This window comes from Mustela lutreola, chromosome 2, assembly GCF_030435805.1.
Source record: "Mustela lutreola isolate mMusLut2 chromosome 2, mMusLut2.pri, whole genome shotgun sequence".
NCBI lineage: Eukaryota > Metazoa > Chordata > Mammalia > Carnivora > Mustelidae > Mustela > Mustela lutreola.
The window spans coordinates 138,642,451-138,657,183 of NC_081291.1; the positions used below are offsets into that span (position 1 = coordinate 138,642,451).

General features: G+C 39.0%; 1 pseudogene; it reads right to left on the reverse strand.

Moving 5' to 3' along the window:
- Window positions 1-3,127: 3,127 nt before the first annotated feature.
- LOC131825887 (small ribosomal subunit protein uS2-like) lies at window positions 3,128-3,927 on the reverse strand (annotated as a pseudogene).
- Window positions 3,928-14,733: the final 10,806 nt, after the last annotated feature.

The window sequence follows — 14,733 nt, forward strand, 5'->3', positions numbered from 1 at the left end:
GGTTCACCCCATTCATTTTCCTGACCTGCTCAGCCCCTACAGGAATTGAGTTTGAGATTTAGGCCTTCAGCAATTAAAATACTGTCTTGTAAACATTCTTCACCAGTGGATCTAAAGATGAGGTTGTTATTGATAAAGCCCAGTAGTCTCTGAGAAACAGTCCCAAATATAGGAGCTTAGAGAGTCACCACTCTTTAATCAAACCCCTACAGGGGCGCCTGGGTGGCTCAATGGGTTAAGCCTCTGCCTTCGGCTCAGGTCATGATCTCAGGGTCCTGGGATCCAGCCCCACAACAACCCCCACAACGAGCCCCACATTGAGCCCCTCATTGGGCTCTCTGCTCAGCAGGGAGCCTGCTTCCCCCTCTCTCTCTCTCTGCCTTCTTCTCTGCCTACCTGTGATCTCTTTCTGTCAAATAAATTAATAAAAATCTTTTTTTAAAAAATCAAACCCCTACAGAGAATATGTACTTTGCCAAAGTGACTTTCCAGCATACCAGTCAAAAACTAATTTAAAAAAAAAATCATCTATACAGGTTTTTAGAGAACAGTTGAATACTTTTTAAATGTAATTTATTTTTATTGTAAGATTCAGGAATTCGCTATTTTTGCCAATCATACATTTCCAAGTATCCGTACCCTCTAATTTAAGAGTGGTAAAAGAATTTGGAGAAACTTTAAACAAGAACTGAAGGTTATCAGAACATCAAAAAATTGACCTTGTCAAGAGAATAGGTACAATTATTTGAAAGAAACAAATTCCTGACCAAAGTTCTGACAGACCAACTTAATGAGGATCATCTATATTATTCACTGGCTCTCATTTACTCATCAAGACAATCTTCTGATATAGATTGTATTTGTCATCTATGACCACATAAAAAATTACCCCCAAACTTAGAAGCTTAAAACAACAAACATTTACGTTTGGCTAACTCTAAATAAGACTTGGGAAAATGTATCGTTGCCAAACTAAAATAAGGATATGAACATTCCCTTCCATTTGTTCAGATGGTGGCTTGTGCAAACATCCTCCTTGAGACACACACCCATGAAAAAAAGACAAGTAAGAAAAGTTTTCAAAATGTAACATTACACCACAATGAGGAGTGCCTCCCCCCCCACCGGCAAACCTGTTCTCCAAATGCACTCAGCTCGTTGGTAGCTGAGAGCTTCACTGCTCCCTTTGATTTCTTTCTTTTCCTTGCTTTACTTTTTTTCTCTATTTCCCCCATCCCCTCTTCAAACCAAGCTAATTTTAAAATATTGCTTGAATTTTATGAACACAATTTTGCTCTTGGGATATTGATATTCTATGTGAATTAAGAAAATAAAATGTATCCCACTTTTATAGGCACATTTTGGAGGAAATGAAAACCACGCTATAACAACACACACACACACACACACACACACACACACCCTGATAAATTGCTATTACAGGCTTTTCTATAATGCAAGTTAAATAGTTGACTGCAGTACACATCTGCTAACTCAAATTAAAATGAACGAGGAATGAAATTAGAATTGCTTTTTCCATCTAACCATAAAGAAGATGAAACATGAGCTAGATATTCTCAATGTTTTAAGGCATTGCCTATTAGTAAGCTTAGTACAGTAAATTGAAGCAATAACTAAGCAGTATCCTGAGGACCTGAAAGAGTTAATGACTGTGGCTGCCTAAGTGCTTAATTAACAGCTGGGCCAAGTTGCCAGGCAACGCTAATTCAGTAATAACAACAACAGGTACAGAGTTGTTCTCAATCTCAGACAAACGTTGGTCATAGTCCTTTTTTCTGGAGCTGAACTATTTTATGCATTCTTGCTTTAATTACCTGTTATCAAATTTATTATCTCACTATGCATTTACTATACAGTAAACAGTGGATAACTGTGGAAGGCACACAATAATTTTTAGACACCTCTCATTCTCAAAACTTTAAAATGGTAATCTGAATGCCTGGACAAAAGAGACAAAAGGTAATGCCCATTTCTCTGTGGAGAACAGCCCATTGCCAGTGTCTCTCTCCCCTTCTGTGGTTCGCCCCACGGGCTGATATAATTACCATTGAAGATGTTAAGATTTGCTTGATCTTGGTGACTTGACTTTTCTCTTAAACTTTTTTTCCTCATCAAAGAAGATAGAGTATCCTGGTCTTTTCAGTAGCACATGCGTCAAAATTGGAGCAAATCTCAAAAAACGGGATTAGCATGACCCCAACTCAAAATGACATGAAAACTATTAAAGTATGCCACATTTTTTACATTGCTCAAAAATTAAATGAGTGGTTTGTAACAGTAGGAGTTATTTTCACTTGTGTGTAACAGGAAACTAAAGAATGTTTGAACAAATCATGGTGTGATTCTTTCTTTGATTCTTCAAAAGAGCTATCAAAGATCCAGCTAGCTTTCAGCTCTAGCAACTGTAGGGTATAGCTCTCATACCAAGAGGGCTCTTCTCCTTCCATCTTGCATCTATATTCTAGAAAGAAATAATGAGGAGGAAAAAGACAAAAGACATGCACCAGCTTAGTCAGACTCCTTTCAGAGAGCCTGCCTAACTATCCCACATGGTAGACTTACACACTATCTCCTTGGCCAGAACTGTGCCCTGTGTCACCCATCCACCCCTCACTTCAAGAAAGCCCAGTAAATCAAGTATTTATGCTGTATCTATTGCCATCAAAACTAAAATGGAGTTCTGTTACTGAGGATGAAGAGAGAAACTTGTATCAGGCAGGCAACTGCCATTGTCTGCTAGAGGACATGAAAGAAAGATCACAGTGGATGCAGAGGAGATGGGCAAAGAAATTAAAACAGTTGCAGAGACCAAAATAAAATGAAGAACAAACAAGACTCGTCCAACAATTAATGCTCCTGTGGGGAGCTTGCGGTAGCAGTTAGTACATATTTAGTGCTTACCACACTCTAGGTAACTCTAGGTGTTACTGTACGTAATTACTACAGATGCTTTCCATATAGTAACTCATTTAATTTTCACAACAATCCTTTGGGATAGATATTCACTGTTTGTTTACTGAAACTGCTTATTTTCCTTCAACCTTATCTCCATTTTGTTCGCCTTTTGTGGAAGAACAGCTTGAGCCCTCTGAGTGGTTGTTTCTACTCATTCAGTGGCCTGAGCAGTGGGTGTGGCAGACCAGTCTTCAGTGGCGGACTGGGCACTCCACTCTTCATAGGGAACTGCTGAATGGGCACAGAGGACACGGGCATGACTTTGAACGAGTCTGCAACTTCAGACTGAGTAGCAGTGAACTCAGGACCTGGAGCAGCGCATTCACCAGGAAATTCCTCCTTGGTCACAGCCTTTGCGGCAGCAGCCTGCTCTTCATTTTCAGTCTCTTTGGGCTCTCTGTAGAAGGAGAGCTCAGGGGTGGCCTCCCATGAGGGGGTTCAGGGAAGCCTGGGCCATGCATGCACAGAACTTCCCAGGCCAACATCCACCGCCTAAGACCCACTATGTCAGCTCCTCTGCTGTTGTGTGGGATGGCCACGTCCACTCAGCATAGAGGAGGGTCTTGGTCACACAGAACGATGGCTGGCAGGTTACCCTTAGATATCTCTGTGAGAAGCTGGTGCTCAGCCCTGGGGTCCGCAACCACCAGGAAACACAAGGGCCCTGCCTGGACCTGGTTAGCGAAGGTTCCAGGAATGAGGCAGCCACAATCAGAGCTGCTCCAGTGGCAGCAGAGCCCACGGGCCACTCTTCCTGGATGATATGACACTGACATGATTTTGGTGGCAACAATGGCGTAAGCTGCTGTCAGAAGCTTCTCCCAGGTTCTCTTCAGTTTTATGAGTAGACGCCATACTTTTTCTTTTGTAGATATACTGTTCCATTTGGAAGCCAAGGTTGGTGCCACCTAAATGGGTTCTTGCGGCAAGCAATTTGAGGACATCTTTCATTTGCAAAATTTCGGGGCTCTGGACACTGTAAAAGTTTCTCTTTCGGTTACAATAAGAGCACAGAACCAAGCCCTGTGATTCCCTCCCTGTAGTGGGAAAACGTGCTTATCACCATTTTTAAGATGAGAAAATAGAGGCACAAAAAGAAGCCATTTGCTCATGATAAATAGAAAATAAGCTGAAAAGCCAAGTCTCGAATGTAGGTGTTAGAATCTACAGTCTTAACACCTATGCTCCAATGCCTTCCATTAGGGTGACCAAGGTAATTGGGTTTAGCACAGATAGTCCTGAGTTCCAGTATACCCCTCAGTCCCACACACACTGGGATGGTTGTTTTCCCCATCTCCCAGAGTTAATCCTGTTATCTTTCACAGCAGAAACATTTTCAATGCTAAAATCAATACATAATTTTAAAGAACAATAAAAATATAATGACTACAAATCCTTAATGGTTTTAATAATCTTTTGTCTTAATCTTAGAAGATAGGAGACACAATATGTCTAAACGGTGAAGAAATGTTTCTCCAAATTTGACAATTCTTTCATTTCATTTATTTTTCCTTCTTACATAAATGTTAATTTTCTTATAGTCACAGAAAAGGTAACTTAGAAGTTACTTTGGTTTTAAAGTTGAATAACCAATTTCTTAATTTACAGATTCTAATTTCATTCTTCCTTAAGCATTTAACTTCAGTTTACAAGTCTCATTATTCCATTATAAGTCTAGCAAGTTTAAACTGTCACTTTTAATGCCTTCAATTAATGTTTGGTTACATTCTCAAATGCAGCTAATTAAACTCTTTCAAATGTTTTAAACAGGGTGTATAAATTTAATATATTGACTTTCTTTTAAGTCCTTCAATTTTCTAAATGACAAAACTTTGCAAGTAATTAAATGATTCTTATGAACTAAATTAAATTTTAAAATATGGTGAAACTTAAGGTCCACTAAATGTTCTAATACTGTATATAAATTCTACCTAAATTCATTAATCTAAGTCAATTACTCAATTCTACATTTTAAATTGGAATCATATGTCTATGTTAATCTAATAAGTATAATTCTTGTTAGTATTAAGTAAGGCTAAATACAGATTTCTTAGCAAAAGAAAATATTAATATGATAGATTTCAGTCTCAACTATTTCTATTATTCATTCTATAGCTTTTATGGGTATTAAAATGATAACTGGTTTAAATTTTGGATATTTCTGTCTGGCTTTCTATAACAATTATAGTCATAACTATTAAAGGCATTCTACTAGGTCCTCTGTTTAATTCAGCCAAAGTTAAACACTTCTTTTAAAAAGATATTTTATTATTCATTAGAGAGAGAGCTTGAGCAAGAGCATGACTAGGGGAAGGGTCAGAGGGAGAGTGAGAAGCAGACTTCCCATTGAGCAAGGATCCCGATGTGGGGCTCCATCCCAGGACCCTGGGATCGTGACTTGGGCTGAAGGCAGACACTGGCTGACTGAGCCCTCCAGGTGCTCCCAAATTCAACATTTTTTAATAGCTTCTGATTTTGTAAGTTTCTCTCTCTCATTCTCCCCTGTGGGTAGGTGTGTGTATTTGCATGTCTTTGTGATTGTGTGTCCTGTGTGTTTGTGTGTGGTCCTGTGTGTATGTGTATTTGTGTCTATATTTGTGTGTATTTGTATGCATGTGCATGGGTATGAATGTATATACACATGTACATGGAGGTGGTAGTGGAAAAGAACGACTCCCAGTACTTTAAGAGAGAGCTAATAAGAATACTCACCAATAATAATGATACCAGCGATTTTAAAATAGTCAGATTTAAGGACATTTGCTGCTTTTTACTTAAATTTTTTTCCAATTGCTTGAATAAACAAATGCCACCTTTAAAAGAAAAAGAAAAAAATTTTTTTAAGATTTTATCTTTTTCTTTTTCTTTTTTAGATAAAGAGAGAGAGAGACTACGTGCACCCAAGCAGAGGAGGGGCAGATGGAAAGGGAAAGAGAGAGACTCTTAAGCAGGCTCTACCCTCAGCACAGAGCCTTTTGTGAGGCTTGATCTCACAACCCTTAGATCAGTCCTGAGCCAAAATCAAGTCAGATACTTAACCCACTGATTGTGAGATCAGTCCTGAGCCAAAATCAAGTCAGATACTTAACCCACTGAGCCATACAGGCACCTCAAGATTTTATTTTTAAATAAATTTGACACCCAGTGTGAGGTTTGAACTCACTATCCTGAGATCAAGAGTTCCATGCTCTATTGACTGAGTGAGTCAGACACCCTGTCTTTTCTTTAAATATTTTTTAAAAGGATAACTCCTTTTGTATTGACATGGAAAGATATCTAGACCATATTCTTAAGTCAAAAAACTGGGTTCAGAATAATATGTGTAGTATTATCCCATTTTGGGGGAAAAAAAACTGGAATAAAAATTTAATGTGGTATGAATATCAATGGGTCTCAAAAAATACACAGTATCTCTGGAATGAGCCTGGAATTGGGGTCTGGAAGTATGTGATATGTAGCTGCCTAGAACACTAGAACAGGAACATTAACCTAAACAAAAAGGGAGTTTACTTCAGTTATGAAATCCTGGCTCTAGGCTCTTTCCTGGTTTGGTCCTACCATCTTTCAAGTGTGTCTCCCATATTCACAGTCACAAGATTATTGCTGTGCCTCTAGGCATTAACTCCAAATTCCAGTCATGAAGAAGATAAAGAGAAAAAAAATGTATGCCAGATGACTTTATGTCTCTCAGGGAAAAAACCAATCTCCCTGAAGTCATGTCCAGTTAGCTTGCATCTCATTGGCTGACTGGGCCGTATGACCACACAGCTGCAGGAAACCTACAAGGCGTAGCTTGTCCGTGGGCACATCAATACTCTAAACATAACAGAATCATTTAACATTAATGGAGAAAATATAGTTTATCTATATTCTCCTGGACTATTTCCATTGTTATGATAAGAATCTAGTTATGGAGGGTATGTGTGGATTTTTAATTTATAAAGAATTTATGTAGACAATGAGTGGAGGAAGGGCATTCCAGATAGAGAAAATCATCTGATTTAAAATATCTAAATATGTGGAAAATATTTCTAGTATAATCGTATGTGATTGTATATACTTTCATTAAAAAGATGAATTGCTAAAATGATCAAAACCGTTATAATGAATTTCTTATGCAACATAATGCACTGTGTTAAAAATACAACACTTAGAGTAATCTAAAAGCTGGAACATGGAAAATGCTTCGTGTAGGTTAAACACTGGTTTGATTGTTATGATGGTGTTCATTCACACTCAGGCAGTTGGGAAGCTAGCTGGAGAGAATCATGCAGCAGTCCAAGTGAAAAAAAAAATCCATATTTGCATTTCATCACTTCATTTTCAAAATACTTAAAAAAAAAACATTTATTTTTAAATCCAAATCAAAGCATGGAAACAGCAAAAACTTACCCTCAATTAGTCTACAACATTTTTTATTGTACTTTTTAAGTGAACATTTTTAAAGTTTTTTTATTTATTTTAAGTAATCACTACAGCAAATGTAGGGTCGAACTCACGACCCCGAGGTCAAGAGTCACAGGCTCTTCCAACCAAGCCAGCCAGGTGCCCTATGACGATTTTTAAATTTAAAAGATTTTTGCTCTCCCATTCCTTATCCTTCTGTGTACATGTTTTACCTATCTGTAATTTCAAACGACTTCTACTTTGTAAACTGGAAACAAACTATTACAGAGAAGAATGAATGCAAATGTTTTTCTGATTTGCATAAACAAATAAAGAGATACAAAGCAAGTGAGGTCTGAAAGAGTAAATAGTGCAGTATGTTCTCTCCTCTGTACTTTGTTTTCCAAAATTCCGTGTATGAGAGTAGATGACAGGGGTGCTCAATCAGCAGCACATATGCTAAAATTGGTGAGAGAAGAGGTGACAGGTTTTTTGGATTTTTAAAAACTATTGTCTTTTTGAGAAAGAGTGCTACCCACATGTTGGAAGGGGAGGTTGCGGAAGGTGAATCTCTGGAAATAGATTGCGTGCTCTGGTGGGAGGAAGCAGCTGCCTGAGGAGGAACAGGAGCAGCTCGGGGTGAGCCTCCCAGCCCAGAGCTAACAGGATTAAGAGGCATTGAGGGTATGAAGGATGAGTCAGAAGCCTGGGGTGGGGGAAATTCAGAGGATGTGGGAACAAGGCAAGTTCCTTATCTCGACTCTTGACTTGTGGAGGGAAGTAGTTCCCTCTGACCCTTGTGTGTTTGGCAAAAAGTAATGAATTCTAAAGAATAGCACAAAGTAAGTAAGGAGATGGACAGGGAAGAGGTCCCATGATTGCAATAAAACTTTTACAGGTCTAAAAGTAAAAATTAAATTAAATTAAATTAAAGTTAAATTAAATTAAATTAAGTGGCTTTGCAAAAGCCTCCCCAAAAATGTTAGTCCTTCTGTCCCACTGGCTTTGTAGGCCCCTTTGTGCCTGTACTGTGTTTTACGTTTGTTAAGTGTTCACTAAGAACATAGTACATGACAGAGGACTGGACTGATGGTCATTGACTGATCATCCTAGAAGATAACATTTATACCAGATGCCTTTCAGATTTATAATCCTGGCTTTTTCGATATCGTAATCTTTTCCCAGCATTTCCTGAGCTGATTTCTCTGTCTTTACTATCTTCCAGAGAACAGGGACCTGCCTGCTTTATGGAGCTCTCTAACCTGTAGCCTATGGGCTCTCTTTCCATATCAGCATTTTAATTCAGGACTTAAGATCTTTCTGTCACTTGCTGGTGGTTGCACAGCACCTGCCACCAACACTATCACTCATTGTGCTGCTCCTTGTCCCCCACTGAGACACCTCATCACATCAGACTCAGACAAAGCAGAGGACTCCATCTGAACCACTGGCCTGTGGGCCAGCTGTCCTTTGGTGCTGACAGATAGCTTTCTATACAGTGGGGAAAAGATGGTCTCTTCAAGAAATGCTGCTGGCGAGACAGAGAAACCAAAGGGACCTCATGAGAAAAAGGGTGGTTCTTTTTCCTTTACGTCTTTTCTGGCTTCCGGTTTGCTACAGTCTGCACCCCCACCCACTCTCCACATGCCTTATAATACAAATAGCTTGTGTCTTCCCTATGAGGGACAAGGAGTTAATGATTTCTCTAGACGAGATAACATTTGAGGAAGGACCAGGTGAGAATGACTGGAAGAAGCTGCCATGTGCGTATTCCAGACCATGGGCATCTTGGTGCCAAGGCTCCCTGGCTCCAAGCAATAACACCTGGGCCCTATCTTTGTTCTAACTGGTTCCTGGATACCTGAGAGGACATGTGCACCAGACCACCATCTTCAGTAAAAACCCCCAGACCCCAAACAAAGATGGGACTCGTGTTCCATTCCTTTCTGAGTCTCCCAGAGGGTTCATCTCAATCTGCTCTCTCTACATCTTCAATAAACTCTGCTTTCACTTTCCCTGGCTCATGTTTGATTTCCATCCTGCATGAAGCCAAGGACCCTCTTGGCTGGTCCCATGGGACTGCCCCCCTCCCCAAAAATGGTCCTCAGACCTGGCCTGCCTGCATCACTGGAAAAATTAGATGGCTACATGCAAAAGAAAGGTGAGAAAGAAGGAAGGAAAGAAAAAGAAGGAAAGGGAGGGAGGAAGGAAGAAAGGAAGGAAAGAGGGAAGAAAGAAAAAAAGGAAGGAAGAAAGGAAGAAACTGAACGACTTCCTTACACTATACACAAAAGTAAACTCAAAATGGATTGAAAACCTAAATGTGAGACCTGAAACCATAAAATTCCTAGAAGAGAACATAGGCAGAAATGTCTCTGATATCAGCTGTGGAAACAATTTTCCTAGGTATGCCTCCTCAGACAAGGGAAACAGAAGCACAAATAAACAGAAGCACCAAAATAAAAAACTTTTGCACAGTGAAAAAAAAAGCATCAACAAAATGAAAAGGCAACTCAATGAATGGGAGAAGATATTTGCAAATGATATTGGTGATAAGAGGTTAACACTGAAAATATTTAAAGAAATCAGGGATTCCTGGGTGGCTCAGTCAGTTAAGTGCCTGCCTTCAGCTCAGGTCATGATCCCAGAGGGCTGGGATCCAGTCCTGAATCAGGATCCTTGCTCAGCGGGGAGCCTGCTTCACCCTCTGCCTGCCGCTGTCCCTGCTTGTGTGCTCTCTCTCTCTCTCTCTCTGTCAAATAAATACATACATACATACATACATACATCTTTAAGAAGAAAAAAGAAATCATAGAAGTCAGCACACAACAAAAACCCCAGAAATAATCTGACTAAAAAGTGGGCAGAGGATCTGAATAAACATTTTTCCAAAGATATACAGATGGCCAACAGATACATGAAAAGAAGCTCCACATCACTAATTATCAGGGAAATACAAATTGAAACCATAATGAGATATCACCTTACATTTGTCAGAGTGGCTAGTATCAAACTGACAAGAAATAACAAGTATTGGCATGATGTGGAGAAAAAGTAACCTTCGTGCACTGTGGATGGGAATGCAAACTGGTACAGCCACAGTGGAAAACAGTATGGAGGTTCCTCAAAAAATTAAAAATAGACACACTGTATGATCCAGTAATTCCACTACTGGGTATTTACCCAAAGAAAATGAAAACACTAATGCAAAGAGATATATGCATCCTTATGTTTGTTGCAGCATGATTTATAATAGCCGGGATAAGCAGCCTAAGTGTCCATCAGTAGATAAATAAAGAAGATGTGATATATATACACAATAGAATGTACTGTGTACATAGGGCTGTATACTCAGCCCTAAAAGAGAAATCTTGCCATTTACAGCAACATGGATGGAACTAGAGAGTATAATACTACGTGAAATTAGTGAGGTGGAGAAAGACAAATACCATATGACTCACTCATATGTGGAAGTTAAGAAACAAATGAAAAACAGCATAGAAGAAACCAAGAAACAGATCCTTAAGTACAGAGAACTGATGGCTGCCAGAGGAGAGGTGGGTGAGGGGATGGGGGAAATAGGTGAAAGGGATTAAGAGGTTCAAACATCCAGTTACAAAATAATCACAGAGATGAAAAGTGCAGCATAGGAAAGTCAATTAGATTGTCATAACATTGGTGACAGATGGTGACTACATTTACTGTGGCGAGTGCTGAGTAACACATAGAATTATTGAACCATTATATTGTGCACCTGAAACTAATATAATACTGCATGCTAGTTATACTTCAGTAAAAATAATAATGGAGGAAAAATCAACTACATAGAAACCATGCCAGATTTTACTAGGAATATTCAACATCTTGCCATCACTCCAAACTCCAGCTATTATTTATACATTCCACAGGAAAGTTACATCATCTTGTTAAATATAATGTTTGTTCATGAGCATTTTCTTCTATGGCTTTTCTCTTAATTCAGACCATTAGTACACCTCATGCAGATTCATGGAGCTGCCTACTTCCTGGAGGACAGGAGTTCCAGGCCCTACGTTACCTCCAATTTATCTACCTACCATGTTCTAAAACATTTTCACAGAGCACAGATTTGATCATGTGACTCTCCTGATCAAAAATCTTTTTTTTTTTTTAAGATTTTATTTATTTATTTAACAGACAAGAGATCACAAGTAGGCAGAGAGGCCAGCAGAGGGCAGGGGGGAAGCAGGCTCCCCGCTAAGCAGAGAGCCCGATTCAGGGCTCGATTCCAGGACCCTGAGATCATGACCCGAGCCGAAGGCAGAAGCTGAACCCACTGAGCCACCTAGGTGCCCTCTAATCAAAAATCTTTAATGATTTCCTGTTGCAGAAGAAAAACACCAGCAGCCTTTCAAGTCACGCTTACCTCCATAAACCCACATCAACTTGGGCTTCATTCCACACTCCTCTCAATCACTGTTCAAGGTATTATTGATATACTGAGTGTTCACCAACCATAGAAGTTTTCCTACACCCTCCTGCATCCTCCAGGAACTTTCTGAACTTCTCTTAACAATCTAACTTGCGCTAAACCAACCTGTGTCTTGGCCTCTTCTGTAAGACTGAACCCCAGGGACCAGAATTTGTATTTCATTCATCCTCCTCACTCCTGTTTCTTCTTGGATAATTTACCTGTGTGGTATAAAAGTATAAAAGGGGCATCACCAACACGACACGACCTTTGAAGTCTTCTTCCTTTGGCAACAGTGAACTGGAGCAAAATGGATACTTAGACTATAACAATCAGATTCTCTCCTTCTGAATTTGGAAACAGAACACACACAAAATCACACACAGACTTTAGGTGGAAGGTCATGTAGACATAGAGCTTGAAACTATTAGCTGGGAGTAGCTCCTATGGGTCATGTACCAGCTGGTCAACAAGCAGACAGGAGGCTGACAGAAGGCAGAATGAAGCAGAAATATGGCAGGGGCAAAATGCCATACAGTGGGAAAAATTTTTTAAAAAAGGACACAGAAGACAGAAAAGTGTGTGTAAGTCAGGGAAATGGAAGGAAAATGTCTGGCAGCTCGCTAGTGCCAGTGAGGCCAGCCTGTCCTATTAGCACTGGCTCTATGAGACTTCCCTGCATGTAAACAGGGAAGTTTACCCTTCACGTAAACAGACCTGAATTAGAACTGCTTTCCTTACAACTAAGGGATGGCTTCTTAATACAACCTAACATTTACTTTGATCATGAAATGTTTATTAAATTGAAGTGTTAGACATTACATTTAATAGAATTTCCTCAAGTTGAATTGACACTGGACAGCTTCAGGAATACGAGACACAGGTGGACCAATGTCCTATACATGATGGCATCTAGTTGTTTCCACTGAGCAGATCCTCCAATGTGGAGGGAAGAATGTACAACTTTCTCCACTGTTCCAAACTGTCTCATAAATTTTGCATTAAAAAATCAAGAGTCATTTCTCCAGAGCAATACACATTTATAACCTATGCTATTAAAAATGGATGATTCAATATTTTATATTTTATTCCAGATTTCAGTAATCTTGAGGTTAATTTGATATTGATTGATAGAATGAGCACTATTACTGGAAGTTACATATAAAATATTCATAAGCATAATCCTATGGACTGAATTAGTCATAGGAGATATGATTAAGACGTATAGAATCCTAGCTTTGCTGACCTTAATAAGAGGGCCAAAGTACAGCCTACATTGTAATTGGACCCTGCATTCTACTTCAGAATTGACCTATGGCAAAATTTAACCATTATTTAAACACTTCTATTCTGAGACCCCTTCCTAAATTGGAATAAATTATATACTAGTCAGTGCTAAAACAAGAAATACTTTAAAGATGAAATTTAGCTTGCATACAACTCAGAGGCTATGTTACTAAAACAAATTTTAAGAATCGATTTCATATGTTATTTTGCCTTGTAACTGTTACCTTTTGTGTGTGCAGTTAAATGCATATATAACCAGAAGTTTAAAACAATGTATAAAAAGTATACATTGTATAAAGTATAAAACAATATATATGCAGTTAAATGCATATATAACCAGAAGTATAAAACAATGTCTATACAATCATGGGTGCTTTTTAGCACAATGAGAAATATTAGAGAATAGCTTGATTGCCTCATTGAGTAAAAAGAAAGGCAGTGTTTTATATATTCCTACACTTACCTCATTCAATATTATTTTTTTATATGTTCATTTGTGTGACTACTTAGGCAGGGCAGAGCAAAATGCAGGATTGTGGTCGCTTGGGCCAAAGAAATGGAAAATGTTGGCTGTTTTTTCCACTTGGCTTCACCTCTGGCAACAGAAAAGAAGTCAGCCAAGAAATCTGATGCTAGTGCAGACTGAAGGACATGTTGCTGAGTAAGATATTAAGAAATGCTACTCACATTGGAAATATATACAGTTTAGAACTGTATATATACATATGATATATATCTGATATATATCATATGTATATATAAAGTCTCCTTATGAAATTCATTAACGGAAAGAAATTTGGGTAGATCGCATGTACGTTAAAATGGCAAAGAAAAAAATAAAATAACACTGCTCCAGTGTTCTTGAATCTTCTCAAACACTTCCTGTAAGCTTGTTCGTCTGGAAGTTTATAGCACAGAACTGGCTAGGTTCGCACAACCAAAGCAGAGTAGATACCCAGACCACTCACTCATAAGGTGCCAAATCCAGGATAGAATAATCCAGGGTTGTGTGAGGTGGGAATAGACACTGCCCACATTTACCAGCTAACTCTTGCCTCCTCATTTGGTCTAACTGCATCAAAACTGGTCGGAAGGATAAGATCTGCATTCTGGACATATGTGACACTTTGCTTTTAGAGCTTATTAAGTGCTTTGGACCAATATTTCAGCTTGATTCATTATAAATGAAGACATATTCAGGGAAAAGATCTATATAAGAATTAAAATTATTCTGTCTTTTTTTGTACATCCCACCAGATGTGTGTGTGTGTGTGTGTGTGTGTGTGTGTGAGTATTTTTTTTTTCCTCTTTTTAAAAAGAATATGATAGGCATTAAAAGATCAGTTGAGGGGCGCCTGGGTGGCTTAGTGGTTAAGTGCTCAACATTCAATTTCAGCTCAGGTCATGATCTCAGAGTAAATGCTGTTTTTCAGAACTTCACACGTTTTCCCAGATTCTCTCCAAGGCAGGCTCTGGGTCCACCAGTGAGGTGTGCAGCTACACGAGGTCATAGGCAAGAAATGGAGACAAGGTGGGTCCTGGGGAAAACAGTGTCCTCTATATTCTCCATGGTTTAAGATGCAGTATCTGGTCTCTACCACTTCCTGGACAGACACCCAGTCAGGGAGCTACCT